This window comes from Cornus florida, unplaced genomic scaffold (assembly GCF_030987335.1).
Source record: "Cornus florida cultivar Cherokee Brave unplaced genomic scaffold, ASM3098733v1 CherokeeBrave_3.0.0_Hap2_Chr08, whole genome shotgun sequence".
NCBI classification, from domain to species: domain Eukaryota; kingdom Viridiplantae; phylum Streptophyta; class Magnoliopsida; order Cornales; family Cornaceae; genus Cornus; species Cornus florida.
The window spans coordinates 33,381,246-33,386,823 of record NW_026775578.1 but is presented as its reverse complement, the minus strand read 5'-3'; the positions used below and the strand labels follow the sequence as shown (position 1 = coordinate 33,386,823).

The window sequence follows — 5,578 nt, the reverse complement described above, 5'->3', positions numbered from 1 at the left end:
GGATTTACAATGCCTGAAACAAAACCACGTAATATGCACTCAATAAATAACAACGATCCTTATATGGATTGAAGCAATCTGGACGAATGTGGTATAATCGCCTTAGCGATTACTTACTCAAAGAAGGGTATGTGAACAGTCATATTTGTCCATGCATATTTATTAACAAATCAGAATCTGGTTTTGTTATTGTTGCAGTATATGTTAATGATCTGATCCTTGTGGGAACATTGGACGAGATCGAAAAGACAGCCACATATTTAAAGAAAGAATTTGAAATGAAAGATCTCGGAAAGACAAAATTCTGCCTTGGGCTGCAGGTTGAACATCTTTCAAATGGTATTCTCATCCATCAATCAACATATACAGAAAAGATTCTGAAACGTTTTCATATGGATAAAGCATATCCATTGAGCTCCCCAATGGTTGTCCGATCACTGGACATCAAGAAAGATCATTTTCGTCCTCATGAAGATGATGAAGAACTCCTTGGCCCTGAAGTGCCCTATCTCAGTGCGATTGGTGCTCTTTTGTATCTTGCAAATTACACAAGACCTGATATAATTTTTCCAGTCAATTTATTAGCACGGTACAGTTCTGTACCAACTCGCAGACACTGGAATGGAATCAAACACATATTGCGATATCTTCGTGGCACAACTGATATGGGCTTGTTTTATTCGAAGGCACCAAAGTCTCCATTAGTTGGATATGCAGATGCCGGCTATCTTTCTAACCCACATAAAGCTTATTCACAAACAGGGTATGTGTTTACCTGTGGCGGCACAGCCATATCATGGCGATCGATGAAACAGACAATGATTGCCACTTCTTCAAATCATTCTGAGATACTCGCAATTTATGAGGCAAGCGGGGAATGCATTTGGTTGAGATCAATGATCCAGCATATTCGAACAACATGTGGTCTCTCATCAATAAAAAAAAGTCCAACAATATTATATGAAGATAATGCGGCATGCATTGCACAGATGAAAGAAGGGTATATTAAAAGTGACAGGACCAAACACATCTCACCAAAATTCTTTTATGCACATGAACTGCAGAAAAAGGGTGATATTGATATTCAGAAGATACGTTCATGTGAAAATCTAACAGATTTATTCACTAAAATGCTTCCAACTACAACATTCAAGAAGCTGGTGCACAACATTGGAATGCGTCAACTAAAGGATCTTCAGGGTTGATCTAATGAGGGGGAGTAATTCATCAAAGAGGTATTGGCATGCTATACTCTTTTTCCTTCGTCCAGGTTTTGTCCCACTAGGTTTTCCTGGCAAGGTTTTAATGAGGCAGTTTTAAATCTATGCAATACCATATTCAAATACATAAGAATACTGTACTCTTTTTCTTTCGCTAGGGTTTTGTCCCACTAGGTTTTCCTTAGCAAGGTTTTAACGAGGCATATTCTTAGTGTAATATTATGGACCCCAAGGGGGAGTGTTATATATATCAATATGTGGGGTCCACAAGAAAGTAAGTCAATGATGACACAATGTTTGGCGTGAAAAGTAAGCTCAAATTCTATGGCTTATTATGTAAGTTTTCATCTTTGTGGCTTATCATAGAAGCCTCACTTTTTTCCTATAAAAGCCATGCATCTACTACTTCGCTGGATGTAACTTGAACAAGTATAATAAAGTTATTTTACTTTCTCTCTCTTATACTTTCTCTCTCTAAAGCTCTCACCCAATATTACTCTCTATATATATATATTTATCATAAGTACACACAATTTTGACTATATATTCTTCCACTAAAATATTATTACAAACAAATTTATTTTTGTTTAAAATGAAGTCTCAGGTGCCGAAACATGTCTAGAACAAAATAGCCAACCCAACCAGCTTCACCCCCGCGCACACAGAAGGACTTTCTCTAAAGGATGATTAAAAGAAGTGTTGTTGGTGCTTTCTCTCTCCACAAAGGAACCCGTATGTCTACAACTTCTCTTAAGCATTGTGTTAATTTCTTCATTAATTATCCATTTGCTAGAGACAATTCAAGGGCTTCGTTCCATACCCAAACTGGTAATTATCAAAAACCTAACTTTACCAAGTCTGTCAGAAATCAATTCATTGATTATCCATTTGCTAGAGACAATTCAAGGGATTCGTTGCATTCCCAAGCTGGTAATTATCAAAAACCTAACTTTACCAAGTCTGTCAGAAATCAATTCAGTTTTGAGTTCACTAACCTTGATGATGCACTGTCATTGTTTGATAAAATGTCTCAAATGCGACCTCTTCCTTCAATTGTTCATTTTAATAAATTGTTAGGGGCCATTGTGAGAATGAAACATTACACCACTGTAATTTATTTGCGTAAGCAAATGGAGTCCTCGGGAATGGCTGAACCAGACGCTTATACTCTGGCCATCTTGATGAATTGCTACTGTCATTTGAATCGGGTCGATTTGGGTTTCTCTGTTCTGGGTAGAACCTTGAAGCTTGGTTTTGAAGTGAACTATACAATGCTCAACACTTTGATGAGGGGACACTGTAACGAGGATAAAATAGGTGAGGCAGTAAAGTTGTTCAATGACATGGGGGCAAAAGGACTTAGACCCGATAGAGTTAGTTGTGGAACGATTATAAAAGGGTTGTGCAAAACAGGGAACACCAGCGTGGCTATTGAGTTCTTTAAGAAGATGGAAGAGAGAAATTGGAAAAATAATGTTGTTGTGTATAGCATGATTATTGACAGTCTTTGTAAGGACAGATTGGTAGCTGAGGCTTTTGACTTCTTTTCAGAAATGATCCGTAAAGGCATTTCACCTAATATTGTCACTTACACTTCCTTAATCCACGGCCTATGCAATTCAAACCAGTGGAAAGAGGCTACAAGTTTGTTGAATGAAATGGTGAACCGAAAAATCAACCCGAATGTAAGAACCTTCACTATATTGGTGGATGCACTTTGTAAGGAAGGGAAGATTGCAGAAGCAGTAGAAATAGTTGAAGTGATGATTCAAAGACGTGTGGAGCCTACTACAGTCACTTACAGTGCACTGATGGACGGATATTGTTTGCAAAGCAAATTTGATGAGGCAAAGAAGATATTCGATTCCATGGTTGGTAGGGGTTATGCCCCTAATGTCCATAGCTATAACATCCTGATTAATGGATATTGTAAGAAGCAAAGAATGGATGACGCTCTTAGACTTTTTCACGAAATTCTCAAATAGGATTGGTTCCTGATACTGTTATTTACAACACTCTTATATGTGGTTTCTGCCTTGTGGGAAAAATTTTAGTTGCGCAACAACTTCTGAATGAGATGCGAGCCTGTGGCCAACATCCTAATCTTATGACCTACTCTCCTTTGTTAAGTGGACTGTGTAAAAACCAATGTCTTGCTGAGGCAGTGGCCTTGTTTCGAAAGATGGAAGAGAGTGGACTGCATCCTAATATTGTGGTTTACAACATCCTCATTGATGGTTTGTGCAAAGCTGGAAACATTAAAGTTGCAAGGGAACTCTTTTGTAGTCTTTCTTCCAAAAGGTTGCGACCTGATGTTCGCACACATGCTATTGTGATGAATGGACTCTGCAAGGAAGGGTTGTTAAGCGAAGCAAACATGTTGCTCAAGAAAATGGAAGAGAGTGATTGTACACCAGATGGTTGCAATTACAATATAATTGTGCAGGGATTTCTTCGAAACAATGAGACGTTAAGGGCAATGCAACTTCTTCAAGAAATGCTTGAAAAAGGATTCTCTGCTGATGCATGTACTGTGACCCTATTATTGAATTTATCAAATAATAGTGGATTGGATGAGTCAGTTTTGGATATGCTTAATAAGTTTCTGTGATCTCTATTGGTTTTCTGATGTTAGGTCAAAGTTTCATATTCTGTTGGCCTTCCTGTGTGCTGTATGTATGGCCTGCTAATGCTTGCATCAGTGTCTTCCTCATGTTTTTTGGGTGAAATTATTGTTCCATGGGAAGTATGAAGGAGAGAACCCGAGTTGAGTGATGTTAGGGAACTTAAGAAGAATGACAGAGGGATTTGTTGTATGAAACTGATTGACTAGATGGGATAAGGAAGGTGGCTTAGTGAGAACGGGCAAGGGATTTTTTTTATGAAGAAAGAGCAGTTGCTGCTGAAGCATATGGGAATGATACCATACAATGTATGCCCTCCTTACCTTTGTAGGTAATTGTTTTTTTTGTTATTCACTGGGGGGAAAAAAATTGACACCTCTTATGGATCCATCAGATTCTTTTTAGGTTATTTGCTGGTAGAACAAGAAGAAATTATGTTCTCATCTCTCAGATGCACTGTTTCCTTTATATTCCAGTTGAAGTTACTTTAGTTATAGTTTCTGAAGAAAACCTAGTTTGCTGCTGAATCATATGGTACTGGTGTTTTTTTATTTTTTTATTTTTCTTCGTCATATGGTACTGGTGTTTCAATGGTCCCAGAGGCACTAAAATTTACCAATGTGTGCTTATCTGCAAGGTCATTCTTCACAAAATTATATGCCAAAATAGTTGAAATAGTGTGAATACTATAAGCTCATGGGACCATATCATGCAACAGTATCAACTGAGATTGGGGTGATTTCATAGCTATGAAAGTTGATTCAAACTTAGGAATGCTATTTTTGTTTTAGACAAGTTATGTAGCATGGACACGGATACGGACACGTATCCGCCAACACGCCAAATTTTTAAAAAGTTTACGGCTTGGATACGGCTATATATAAATATGAATTTTTATTTATATACATATATTGAGTAATAGTATTATAAAACTTTAATTCGTTCTTAATTTTTATATTAAGAGTTGTGATGACTTTTATATCATATATACAATTATTCCACTACTTTGTCGTAATAGTGTTTTTATTTTAAATGAACAAATATTATTTAATACTTCACTTGTGATCATATGTGTATAATGTCATTTTTTATTAAAGAAAAAAGTTGAACACTTTAGAATATGTTCATATTATTCTCAAGATTACTGGGTAGGCTTGTGTTAGAAATATTTAAAAATGTTGGCCCAAGTGTTTGATAAGTGTCGGCAAAGTGTCCGAAATAATACAAATTTATTTTTAGTTATGGACATGTATATGAAATGTCGGACACGTGTTTGAAGAGTGTTCGACGGGTGTCGGTATCCGGCACGGGTACGGCTCCTTCGTAGAAATGTCCACGGTTCATATTAGACAAGCATACATTGTTATAGTTGTGGATTGATTTGGATATCTTGGTGACAATGTTGTGGTTATGAATAAATTGCTTTTATTTACTTTATTTCAATTTTTACATTCTTTTTATAATGTGATACGATGAAAGTTTTTATTAATATTATTACTAATCTTTCATTGAAATGAAAATATTCAATGCCGAACTTTTAAACAAAAAATATTATACCCGAACATATCTATGTTTGTATTTTTTCGTCGTTTTTTATGATGAATATTCTAACATTTTTTAAATAAAAAAATCGAATTATATTCTTAGATTTATAAACATGTGTTTTTCTTGCACCATATTTTATCATCTATAATAAATTGAGCTTATTAATTCAACAACAAATATATTATCAAT

At 35.9% G+C, this 5,578-nt stretch overlaps 1 pseudogene; it reads left to right on the top strand.

Annotated features, from left to right (window-relative positions):
* Positions 1-1,811: 1,811 nt before the first annotated feature.
* On the top strand, positions 1,812-4,583 carry LOC132271208 (putative pentatricopeptide repeat-containing protein At1g12700, mitochondrial; annotated as a pseudogene).
* Positions 4,584-5,578: the final 995 nt, after the last annotated feature.